This window comes from Lepidochelys olivacea (genome assembly GCF_965140295.1).
Source record: "Lepidochelys olivacea isolate rLepOli2 genome assembly, chromosome: 23".
NCBI lineage: Eukaryota > Metazoa > Chordata > Testudines > Cheloniidae > Lepidochelys > Lepidochelys olivacea.
In genome coordinates this window covers 6243342-6256923 of record NC_140433.1, presented here as the reverse complement: position 1 = coordinate 6256923, position 13582 = coordinate 6243342, and positions in this window count along the sequence as shown.

Sequence of the window (13582 nt, the reverse complement as noted above, 5' to 3'; positions counted from 1 at the left end):
TTCTGCACCATAAAAATAAAAATTCTGCGCACGATATTTTAAAATGCTGCAAGATTCTGCAAATTTTATTTGTCAAATATGGCAGCTCCAGCATGGCATTGGGGAGCACAGGCCATTGCCTGCACAGAGGTGGGAGATCACTCTGCTGTACCCAATCCTGACACAGCGCAAGGACCGGGCCTGCCCCAGAAACACCCCAGGGCCCTGCCCCTCTGTGCCAGGTGCACCAGGTGTGAGCAGGCAGGCTCAGCCCGGCAGGATCGAAGTGTGGAGGGGCTTAGAGTGGGGGGATAGAGCTTGGTAAGTGGGTCTGGGTGTGGGGGACTTAGTGGGGGGTCCAGATGCTGGGGGAGTGGGGCTCAGTGGGGTGGGGATCCAGGTGTAGCTGGTCGGGGCTCAGTGAAGTTGGGAATCTGGGTGCAGGTGGCTCGTCATCCAGCCGTAGAGGGAGTGGGGCTCGTCAGGGGGGTTTCTGAGTGCAGGGGGGTAAGTCATTATTCCGTGGGGAAGCAAAGAAATCTGCGGGGGACATGAATTCTGCGCACACGCAGTGGCTCAGATTTCCCTCAGCGGTAGAATAGGCCTTTGGCAGCTCTGCTTGACAAGCGGGTTGGTCAGAGAAGCAAATTGAGGTTCCTGGGGCTCGGGCAGCCTGGGCTTGCGCACTGGTTGCCAAACACATTTGAAGCATATGATTGTAGCCCATATACAGAACTCTTTCTACACAGGCTGTACATGCACCCCCCTGTACACACACACACCCCCCTACACACTGTATACATACACCCTCTGTACACACACACACGTACACACCCCCACACACTCCTACACACTGTATACATACACCCTCTGTACACACACACACGTACACCCCACACACACACACCCCTACACACTGTATACATACACCCACTGTACACACACACATGTACACACACACCCCCCACACACCCCTACACACTGTATACATACACCCACTGTACACACCCCCCCACACACACACACCCCCTACACACTGTATACATACACCCACTGTACACACACACACACACACCCCTACACACTGTATACATACACCCACTGTACACACACACACACCCCCACACACACACTCCTACACACTGTATACATACACCCACTGTACACACACACACGTACACACACACACACACTCCGACACACTGGATACATACACCCTCTGTACACACACACACACCCACACACACACCCCGTTCACACACAGACAATACACATGAACCCTGTACACACACTGTACACACACACACACGCTATACATACACCCACTGTACACACACACACCCCACACACACACACTCCTACACACTGTATACATACACCCTCTGTACACACACACACACGTACACCCCCACACACACACACCCCGTTCACACACAGACAATACACATGAACCCTGTACACACACTGTATACACACGCTATACATACACATACACACAAACACATACATACCCCATACACACTCACACCCCCCCACACACACACGTACACACCCTGTATGCACACACACGCACACACAATACACAGGCAGCCTGTACACAAGCATGCTATACGTACACTTGTACACACCCCAAATACACACATGTACACACACCCCTACACCATATACATGCATACACCATACACACCTACAGACACACCCTGCACACACACACACACACACACACACACACACACACGTCTAAATCCTATACCTCCCCCCCCCCGAAGCATTGGTATGTGGTGAGTTTCCCAGTGCTATGTTACATGCTGCCCTTTGAGTAACAATCAGGACAGCCGAGCACGAGGTGTGGTACGACCCACTGACGGACGTCTGTGACACCGGGGGAGGGTGCCTGTGGGGGAGCATGTCTGAGCATGCGGGGGGGGGGCGGTTGGGTGTCTGTGTGGGGAGGCCTGTGGGAGGGGACACAGGGTACACGAGGAGGTTGGATGTGTGTGTATTGGGGGCATGTGAGGGAGTGTGTGTATGTCAGGAGACGGGCGTGTGTGTGGGGGGGTAATGGGGGTAGGGAGTGCATGGGGGGCTGTGTGTGTGTATGGGGCTGTGGGGGGCATGTGGGGGGGGCTGGGTGTGAGTGGAGAGCTGTGGGGGGGCAGTGTGTGCATGGGGGGACTGGACGTGTGTGTGTATGGGGCCGTGGGGGGCAGCACGTGCATGGGGGAGCTTGGTGTGTGTGTGTGTGAGGGTCATGGGGGGCAGCGCGTGCATGGGGGGGGCTGGACGTGTGTGTGTATATGGGGGCCGTGGGGGGCAGCGCGTGCATGGGGGAGCTTGGTGTGTGTGTGTGTGAGGGTCATGGGGGGCAGCACGTGCATGGGGGGATTGGACGTGTGTGTATGGGGGTCATGGGGGGCAGCGCGTGCATGGGGGGATTGGACGTGTGTGTATGGGGGTCGTGGGGGGCAGCGCGTGCATGGTGGGGGATTGGATGTGTGTGTGTATGGGCCCATGGGGGGCAGCGTGTGCATGGGGGGGGCTGGGCATGTGTGCGTGAAGGAGGGCTGTGTGATGGGGGGGTTGTAACATATAGTCCTGTGCTCCGAAGCGTACGCTGGGGTCACCCACCCACCCACCTCGTGGCCTGGGGAGGCCGTGGGGTGGGGCCCTGGGGCCGCAGGGCTGAGCTCACCTGGCTCGGCCATCCCACGTACCCTTCCCTTTGCCAGGGGCCGGCGCTGTCTCCTAGGAGGGTCCAGGCCAGCTGGCAGCAGCCCAGGGTGGTGGGTCCTTTCCCTGCCCTGTGAGAGGGGAAGGTCTGGGCAGCTGGGCCATGCAGCTGGTGCTGGGGCATGAGGTACAGGACCTGTTTGGACTCGGGCGCTGAATCCATGGCTCCTGATGTGCCAACCCAGAGTTCCCAGCCATGGGTGGCTGTCACCCAGCCCAAAGCTCCCCACAGTGCAATAGACAGGGGGCGTGGGGCACCAGGGGTCTCTGGGATGGATACAAGACTGGAGAGAGATGGGCTCATGCCATGGGGGTCGGGGTGGGGGCTCTGGGACTTTGCCTGTCTGGGGGCAGGGAGTGGGTGGATTCCTGCTCCATCTGGGAGCTTAGACCTGGAACCGAAGGGGTCCTGGGGACTGACATTCTCAGCCCTGACACAGAAAAACAGTTGTGTTTCGTACATATTTTGTGGTTTGGGAAGAATCAGTATGGGGCTTCCCTATCTTACAATGATGAGACCATCCTATTCCAGCGAGAACTGAAGTCAAACATCTGTTTCAGTTGGCAGGACCAGATAACTTGCACCCAAGAGTATTCAAAGCATTGGCTGAGGAGCTCTCAGAACCATTAGTGGGGTTTTCTAACAGATCTTTGACCTTTTGGGGAAGGTCCAGGGATCTGGGGAAATGCCATGGTTATAAATGGGATGATTTGCCTAATAGGCCGGTTAGTGGGTGTCACGGAGTCCCCGGGCGATGCTCTGGAACTGCTCCCTACGAAGCCAGTCAGGACTCTGGGGAAGTCTCCTTTCTGTGCGCAGCCTGTCTGCAGGACACACAGCTCACACGGCTTCCACCTTCCTGGGTCTGCCCCTCCGTGTGCTTCCCACAGCGAGTCAGCCCAGGAGGGGTCCTGGGGAAGCCAGAGGGTCCTGCATCCCAACTTCGCAGTCAGACGTGACTCTCAGCCAGTCAGTAAAACAGAAGGTTTATTAGACGACAGGAACATGGTCTAACACAGAGCTTGTAGGTGCAGAGAACAGGACCCCTCCGCTAGGTCCATTTTGGGGGGCAGTGAGCCAGACAACCACGTCTGCACTTCACTCCATGTCCCCAGCAGGCTCCAAACTCTCTCCAGCCCCTCCTCCTCTGGGCTTTGTCCCTTTCCCGGGCCAGGATGTCACCCGATTCCTTTGTTCTCCATCCCTTTAGCTCTCACCTTGCAGGGGGGAAGGGCCAGGTCATCAGTTGCCAGGAAACAGGGTGTCGGCCATTCTCTGTGTCCAGACCCCTGCACACACCTGCCCTCTAGGGCTCTGCAATGATCATACACCCTTACCCCACCCCCTAGAGACTTAAGAACTGCGTAGGGGAAACTGAGGCACCCCTACAGTATTCAGAGGAAGCATTAAGAACAGTCCCATTATGTCACAGTGGGACATTGATCCTGGGCAAAATCCTGGGAAGGCTGATCCAGGAGACGATCAGTACTGCACTGAAGGGCGTCAGTGTAATGAACAGGGAGCACACGGGACATAGGGCTTGGCAAACGCTTCTATGGCTTTTTGATGAGCTTATAAATGTGCTAAAAGCTAAAAGTGACTGTGTTGGCAGAAGAGGGTCAGCCTGTGTCAGGCACTTGACTCCATATGATGGAAAATTTCCACGCTCCGGGAGCCACAGAGTCCAGATTATATGTTGGCTAGCGCTCAAAAAGACACGGGAAAGGGGGAATTGTCCCCTGTGGGGCACGTCTACTAGGGGACTGGGTGTCAGCCGGACGCATGTTAGTGTCTTTATCAATGATCAGGAGGAAAATATCAACCCGTAGCTGGGGGAAGCTGCAGATGCCACAGTAGCCGGGGAAGTAAATGATGGCATCACATGGGGCCAAGCTGCGTTTTCACCGCCAAATGGCAGGTCACGTCTAGGAGCCGGGGCTGTCGGTCACGCGGCCGGGATGGGGATCACCCCCTCAGGAGTAGCGACTCTGGAAGTGTGTGTGTGTGGGGGGGGGGGTGTCCCGGTGAACCAACTGACCTTGAGCTCCCTGAGGTACCTGAGCAGAGAACTTGTGGGCTGGCCCTCACCGCACCAGCCTTAGGGTACGAACCCATGCTTCATGTTGCTCTAACATTCACCCGCTGATGCAGACAGTTTTGCAAATTGCTGGGCCGCACCAGGGCCAAGGGGAGGGTTAGTGGGGCAAATTGGGGTCCACTTGAGCCCGGGAGGCCAGAGACAAAGCGACAGGAACACAGGAGGGTCGATATGTTCTGCGCATTCTAAAGTTTTGGGGTGCACACCTGGGGTGTGTACTCCGGCTCGGCACCAAAGGGCCTTCCCCAGAGGCTGTGACTCGCAGCACCGGGACAGGGAACCTATATCTGCAGCAATATTCAAGGCATGACCAGCTCTAGGAATTGGACCAGCTTCGGGGTGTTCGTTGGAGAGACAGTTTTGTGAAGGTGCTGGGAGCCCGTGGGTCATCAACTGGTCGAGACACTTCGCTGGTGTTAGGATCGATGACATCACCTCTTGGCCTCTCTCCTCCCCCATCTCAACACCTGGAAGACAGAGACTTTGAACTGGGGAGATTGGTCCCAGGCTGGCAGGGAACCCAGCCTGTGTATTGAGACCTGTGAGCTGCCTTTAACGTCTATGAGGGCAAGACACTGCTTAATTCAAATCTTGCTTAGTCTGTAGAATTTACACTGCAAATTAGTTTTTTCTTATGTAACCAACTTGGATCTCTCACTTGTTACCTATAATCATTTAAAATCTGTCTTTCTGGAGTTAATAAATCTGTTTTATATTTTACCTAGACCAGTGTGCTTTCGGTTGACGTGCTCGGGGAATTTCCTTTGACGAACTGGCTGTCACGGACTCACAGGCCCTCGTGCTCTTTCAGCTCCATGTGGTCCCTGGGGGGAACCCCCTTCAGTGCGACAGCCCTTCTCGGGGGTCCACTCTCCCTCGGGGATTAAGCCCCTCCGCCTCCTGGAACCGCACCTCTCTGAGCCTTCAGTGCGCCTGTCTCTCGCCGTGGACCCCCATAGGGAGTCCATTTGCTTTGGACCCCCGGGGCCTCCACTCCCAGAGGGAATAATGCCCCCCTGTTCTCTAGACCGGAGCGACTCTCAGCCAGTGTAAAACAGGAGGGTCTATTGAGCATCTGAACCCAGCACAGGAAACTCTCAGGGCCTCCCTCAGCACCATACATCTAGGTTCGTCCAGCCTCCAAGGGGGCTCTGGCTGCTCTCTCCCAGTCCAGCAGCCCCCTCCTTCCAGCCGACCATCCTATATAATCTCCCCCAACAGCTCCTCCCCTGTCCTTTGTCCTCCGTCCCAGGTAAACAGGGCGCTGGGGCCCTCTCTCCTCAGCCCTTTGTCCTCCCACTGGCCAGAACTGGCTGGCTCCCAAGCGGGTCTGGGCTGGGCCTCCCAGTCACCCGTCGCTGGGGTCCCCAGTCTCCAGGCCGTTTGTCCGGGGTCCCGGCTGCAGGCGAGGTCACACCTGGTCCCCTGCAACAACAAACCCTCCGCCACCACCTTATGCAGCGCACGGGGAAACCGCCTTTGCCCACCAGAGGCCGCTGTGGGGCCATAACAGCCAGCAACAGCTGGAGCCTCTTCGCCTGGCGCCGAGGGTCTTAGCAAAAGTCACCCACACTTATGCCCACCACCGAGGCATTGGTGCGGCACACAGGGAAACTGAGGCACCCACAGTATTCATGCAAAACAGTAAGACTCACATAGGCTCCCATACAACATAATAAGGAGGAAAAATCCACTTTGTCACAGGGGCACCGACAGAGCTGGAGGAGGGGAGCCCAGGGCTGGGCTGGCAGGGGGCTGCGGGTCGGGAGTGAGGGGCAGTGGCAGATCTGAGTGGGGGACTCCAGGGCTGGGCTGGCAGGGGGCTGTGGGTCAAGAGTGAGGGGCACTGGCAGAGCTGGGGGGAGCCCAGGGCTGGGCTGGCAGGGGACTGTGGGTGGGGAGTGAGGGGCAGTGGCAGATCTGAGTGGGGGACTCCAGGGCTGGGCTGGCAGGGGGCTGTGGGTCAAGAGTGAGGGGCACTGGCAGAGCTGGGGGGAGCCCAGGGCTGGGCTGGCAGGGGGCTGCGGGTCGGGAGTGAGGGGCAGTGGCAGATCTGAGTGGGGGACTCCAGGGCTGGGCTGGCAGGGGGCTGTGGGTCAAGAGTGAGGGGCACTGGCAGAGCTGGGGGGAGCCCAGGGCTGGGCTGGCAGGGGGCTGCGGGTCGGGAGTGAGGGGCAGTGGCAGATCTGAGTGGGGGACTCCAGGGCTGGGCTGGCAGGGGGCTGTGGGTCAAGAGTGAGGGGCACTGGCAGAGCTGGGGGGAGCCCAGGGCTGGGCTGGCAGGGGGCTGTGGGTGGGGAGTGAAAGGCATCGGCAGAGCTGTGTCTGGGGAGGGGCACTCTTCTGGCCACGTCCGTGGGCCGAGCCCTGTGCTGGGGGCTGGGGGCTGGAGGATTCAGCCCCCTCTGAGCCAGGCCGGAGTGTGGCTGGAGCAGGTGCCCCTGGGCCAGGTGCCACAGGGCCCCACCAGCTGAGCAGGGATCAGGGGGAGGGTCAGGCTGGTCTTCGCAGGACAGAACTCTGTCTCGGGGGTGGGGAACCAGTAGGGGCCTTCATCCACCTCCTGCTGGGCACCATCCTCTTCACCCATCTGCCCTGCCCCCCCTGCTGTCAGGAGTCACAGAATCACAGAATATCAGGGTTGGAAGGGACCTCAGGAGGCATCTAGTCCAACCCCCTGCTCAAAGCAGGACCAATCCCCAAATTTTGCCCCAGATCCCTAAAGGCCCCCTCAAGGACTGAACTCACAACCCTGGGTTTAGCAGGCCAACCCTCAAACCACTGAGCTATCCCTCCCCCCAGCCTTCCACACCCCCATCTCCCCTGACTTGGGTGGTGAGGGTTGCGGGGAGCTGGGGGGGTGAGTGTGGGCCTGCCGGGGCGGGGGGGGAGACAGGGACCCACATGGCCCCAGAGCAGAGGGTGGGTGGTCAGGGTGACCAATGTCCCAGCACTGATCCCACTAAGGAATTGGGAAGCAGCAAGGGCGCAGACATCCCCCCTAATGCCCCAGCCCACAGTGGCAGGACCCTCTTGGACTGGGGGGGAGGTGGGAAGCCCCAATCACAGTTGTGGGGCCAGGTGGTGGTGGGGCCTGGGGGACCCTAGGAGCTGCCTTCTAGGAGGGGTGAGAATCAGGGTGGGGGCCCCCAAACGGTAGATGAAGCGGGGAGGCAGTTCCTCATGCCCCAGAGAGCCAGGGTGAGCGGGGGAGTCAGGTGCAGCTGGCGGGGAGGGGGGCCTGGGGCAGTAGGCAGGGGTCGGCCCGCGGCTGCTCTCTACTGCTCGCTGTGTTAGAAATCAACAGGAGGGACCCGCCAGGTTAGGGGGGCTGAGGGAGGCCAGGCCCGGAGCCAGCAGAGTCTGGGGGGCAGGGGGAGGGGGTATCACAGAAGGGGCTCAGGTGCCTCAATCAATGTCCCCATGAACCCTGACCCCCATCAACCCCCGGTCCCCCAATTAACATTCCCCTGAACCCCGGCCCCCCACCAACTCCCTGCCTCACAATGAATGTCCCCCTGAGCCCTGGCCTCCCATCAACTCCCTGCCCCCCAGTCAACATTCCCCTGAGCCCCGGCCTGTCATCAACTCCCTGCCTCCCAATCAACGTCCCCCTGAACCCTGGGCACCATCAACTCCTAACCCCCAATCACTGTTACCCTGAACCCTGATCCCATCAAACCTCTGCTCCCCAATCAATTTTCCCATAAACCCCGGCCCCCCATCAACTTCCTGCCCCCCCAATCAACGTCCCCATGAACCCTGTCCCATCAATTCCTGGCCCCCCCATCAACACTCCCCAGAATCGCAGTCCCCCATCAACCCCCTGCCCCCAATCAACATTCCCCAGAAGCCTGGCCCCCATCAACCCACTTTCCCCCCATCAACGTTCCCTTTGACCCTGGCCCTCCCATCAAATCTCTGCCCCCCATTCAGCAATATCATCATCCTCACTCTATGTGGGGCATAAGTGTTCCCATTTGCGAATTTTTGGAGAGGGTTGAGGGGTTCTGGTTCTGCTTCTCTAGCAGGTCCAGTTGGTGTTTTCACTCTCTCTCTCTTCCTGCTTTCTCTCATTTTCTTCCATGGCCCTTCTGCATGCAGCTTCCTCTTCTTTGAGCCTCGTTTCTGCCTGCCACATTTGATACTCCCGGTCCTTTGCCTTCTCTTCCACCTCCAGTCTGGCCAGCTCTAGGTTTGTAGCTTCCTCTCTGGTTGTCATTTTCCTGCTTTTCTCTTCCTACTTCCCCTTCCCGAAATAAACAAACAGCAAATAACAAATCTGTGACCTCCTCCTGACTGCTCTTAGCCACTGTACTTAAGACTCACTTAGAGTCACAAATATCAGTGCTTAAAGGGGAACTTCACTTGGAGTAACAAGCCACACATACACCCTGCTCACTGCACCGCTCTGACGTTCCCCTCTGGGGTTATCTGGACCTGGTGATCTGCTAGGTCACTCCAGTCCTTGACTCTGGGAGCCAGCCTGACCCTGCTCTGCTGTGAGAACCCCCACTCCTGGGCTGTTCACGCACAGCCCCTGGCATGTAAGCTGTTCCCAGCTGCTTGCATCCGAATGACACTAGCCAATATCTCTGGTCCCAGACACAACCCTGGGAACCGCCATCTTGCAGGGTCCAGTTATACCCGCTGGAAGTTTATATAAGTTCATCAATTTAACCAAGAAATGGATGTGTACCAGGCCTGTTCTCCGAAGGGGGGCCTCTGACACACTGCAAACCAAACACATTGCTTCAGGTAGAATAAACAGACCAATTTATTAACTATAAAGGTAGATTTTAAGTGATTATGAGTCAAAGCGTTTTTGGCAATTAATTGATCTTTAACTATTCATGGTAAATAGGCCCAATGGCCTGTGATGGGACACTAGATAGGGTGGGATCTGAGTTACTACAGAGAATTCTTTCCTGGGTATCTGGCTGGTGAATCTTGCCCACATGCTCAGGGTTCATCTGATCACCATTTTTGGTGTCGGGAAGGAATTTTCCTCCAGGGCAGATTGGAAGAGGCCCTCGGGTTTTTTCGCCTTCCTCTGTAGCATGGGACATGGGTCACTTGCTGGAGGATTCTCTGCACCTTGACATCTTTAAACCATGATTTGAGGACTTCAATAACTCGGACACAGGTGAGAGGTTTATTGCAGGAGTGGGTGGGTGAGATTCTGTGGCCTGCATTGTGCAGGAGGTCAGATTAGATGATCATAATGATCCCTTCTGACCTTAATATCTATGAATCTATGAAAGCATAACAAGTCAGATTTGGCCAAATGAAATAAAAACAAAACGCATTCTAAGCTGATCTCAACACTTTCAATGTCCTTAAAAACTTAGATGCTTCTCACCACAGGCTGGCTGGTTGCTCTTCAGTCAGGCTCTCCCCTTTGATCAGCGCTTCAGTCACTTGGTGGTGGTGGTGTCTGTAGATGTAGGTGGAAGAGAGAGCATGGCAAACGTCTCTCCCTTTTATCATGCCCTTTCTTTCCTCTTGGCTTTGCCCCCCACCCCTTCCAGAGTCAGGTGACCATTACCTCATTGCAGTCTCAAACTGCCCAAAGGAAGGGGGTGACTTGCTCAAGGGTCTAACAGATTCTTTTGTTGCTGCCTAAGCCAGTGTCCATTGTTCCTGTGAGGCTGGGCTGGGTTTGTCCCATCCATGCCCTGATGAGGTGTGAACTGCCTCTCTGTTCTTGGAGAGTTTTGTCTGGGCTCGCTTTAGGCCATGAGGATACATTTTCAGTCTTATAACTATATATGTGAAATTATAACCTATAACTTCACTATAACATAACTGTAACAATTACTATAACATCACTATAACATCCATGCTCCGGGCATCATGAACCTTCCGAAGACACCCAACATGACTAACTTTGCATTGGATACCACACAATCACTTTATGAAGATGGACATGGGGTGTAGGGTGTTACCCCGAGGCACAGAGCATCACACCTCCCCTCTTAGTTTACTGCAAGAGGGTTAGTCACTGACGATCTTGAAGGCAGTTTGTTGTTACAGTTCTCTTGGCATCCAGCCATTAAGGCCATGAGGCAGCATGCCTCAGATTCCCCATTCACACACAGTAAAACAGGTTTTTATGGTTTCTCTACCGTGATAAGCTTTAGACCTGTTTACAGGTACTAATTGAGAAGTAGTATTATCATAAGGTTTAACATCTGTGTCAAAATACTTACCCCAACTTAACATTAACACCAAAATTTTTATCCCAGTTGTGCGTTTACAAGTATCTTTATGATACCACACTCTCTGTTCAGTTAGTGTAGTTTGAGGTTACTTTGTTCATTACTCATGGTGTCCTTTGACTCTCTCCCATGTAATCAGTCACTGGCTTAGAATCATAGAATCATAGAAGATTAGGGTTGGAAGAGACCTCAGGAGGTCATCTAATTCAACCCCCTGGTCAAAGCAGGACCAATCCCCCAACTAAATCGTCCCAGCCAGGGCTTTGTCAAGCCGGGCCTTAAAACCCTCTAAGGATGGAGATTCCCCCACCTCCTTAGGTAACCCATTCCAGTGCTTCACCACCCTCCTAGTGAAATAGTGTTTCCTAATATCCAACCTAGAACCCCCCCACTGCAACTTGAGACCATTGCTCCTTGTTCTGTCATCTGCCACCACTGAGAACAGCCGAGCTCCATCCTCTTTAGAACCCCCCTTCAGGTAGTTGAAGGCTGCTATCAAATCCCCCCTCACTCTTCTCTTCTGCAGACTAAATAACCCCAGTTCCCTCTGCCTCTCCTCATAAGTCATGTGCCCCAGCCCCCTGATAATTTTTGTTGCCCTCCGCTGGACTCTCTCCAATTTGTCCACATCTCTTCTGTAGTGGGGGGACCAAAACTGGATGCAATACTCCAGGTGTGGCCACACCAGTGCCGAATAGGGGGGAATACTCACTTCTCTTTCCCTCCAGTGTTTCCCTTTGTATGGGCTGTTAATTTAATCATGTTTCTGGCATTTTGATATCTCAGGGGCTGGCAAGATAAGGGTCCAGGGGGATCCTGCACATTGGTTGGCCCTTTGGGGAGCAGTCTCCCAACCCCAGGACTGTACATATGTAGAAAATCCAGCTCCCCTTTTGGGGTTATCCTGTAGTTCTCCCTCCCAGCACTGAGTCCTCCCCTGCCCCCTAGAGGGCTGTGATCGGTGCTCTCTGGGCTAGGTGTTTACCCTTCGATCAGATTCACCTTTTCCCGGCAGCTTTCCCATAACTGCTCCCTGCCTCTCACCAGCCTGGGGGGAAACACCCCCCTCTCTGTCAGTTGAGTCATTTGTGTTCTCACAAACCACCACCTGGCAACGTCCTGGTCTCAACTCCTCTTCCGTCACAAGCGTTGGAGCTGCATCTTGATGTAAAGAGACACAGTTACCTTCCAAAATCTTATCAGAAATAGCATCCTGAAAAACTAGGACCTGGATTGGGGTACCCTCCGCCACCCCTTTCTCTATCCCCGAGAAGTCAGCTGCTCCCCTCCAGGAGGCCGGTTACACAATTCCCTCTCAAAACCTGGGTCACAGGCTGAGTGCCTGGGTGCATAGAGGCTGACCCAGCCATCCTCCTAGAGTCCTGGGCATCCCGCCCCAAGTGACCAGTGAGGAGACATTCCTGTACACCCACTATTCCTTCCCCAGTTTATGCCCCTGGGCCCCCTCCTGAGACACATTTCTCTGTGCTCCCGAGGAAGGGCTCTATCTCTTGTTCAGCTGCAATAATCTCCCAGCTAACAATTAGGACAGTTTCCTTAACCACTGACAACACCTCTCCTGCCCCTGGCCCGAGGGCATGTTGCCTTCTGCCAGAAAGGAGCTAGTCTTGCCCCCTTCCATGCTGGGAAACACCCTGCTTCCCTCTGTTACAGAGTCACAGGAATCCTCACCCACCTTAGTGGTTTCTGAGGTCCCCAACCCCTTCTCTGGGCTCTCCTCTGGAACACATTGTTCTCTGCTCCCCCAGTCAATGTTCCCCTGAACCCCACCCACTCATCAACTCCCTGACCCCCAATTAACAGTCCCCTGAAACCCAGACCCCATCAACACCCTACCCCCCAATTATCATCCACATGAACTCTGCCCCCCCAAACTGCCCAATGGCCCCCAATCCACATTCCCCTGAACCCCACCCCCATTAACCCTCTACCCCCTAATTAACATCCACATGAATCCCAGCCCCCATCAACTCCCTACCCCGCAAACAATGTCCCCAGGAACTCCAACCAGCCATCAGCTCCCTGCTCCCCTGTCTTGGAGTGTGGGGGAGTCCAGGCCCTGCACCCCTCTTCCTGGGATTCACTGAGACTCTCAGCCAGCCAGTAAAACAGAAGGTTTATTGGACAACAGGAACACAGTCCAAAACAGAGCTTGTGGGTACACCCAGGACCCCTCAGTCAAGTCCTTCTGGGGGAGCAGGGAGCTTAGACCCCAGCCCTGGGGTTCCCTGTGTTCCTCCACCCAGCCCCAAACTGAAACTAAACCCACCCAGCAGGTTCCCTGCTGCAGCCTCCGTCCACATTCCTGGCAGAGGTGTCACCTCCCCCTCCCGGCTCAGGTGACAGGCTCTCAGGTCTCCCATCCCCAGGGCACATTCCCAGGTCAACACTTCCCCCTCCCTGCTGAGTCACATCGTCACATCCCCAATCAACGTTCCCCTAAACCCCAGCCCCCATCAACCCCTGTCCCCCAATTAACATCCCCTTGAACGGCGGCCCACAATCAACCCCTTGCCCCCTAATCAATGTTCC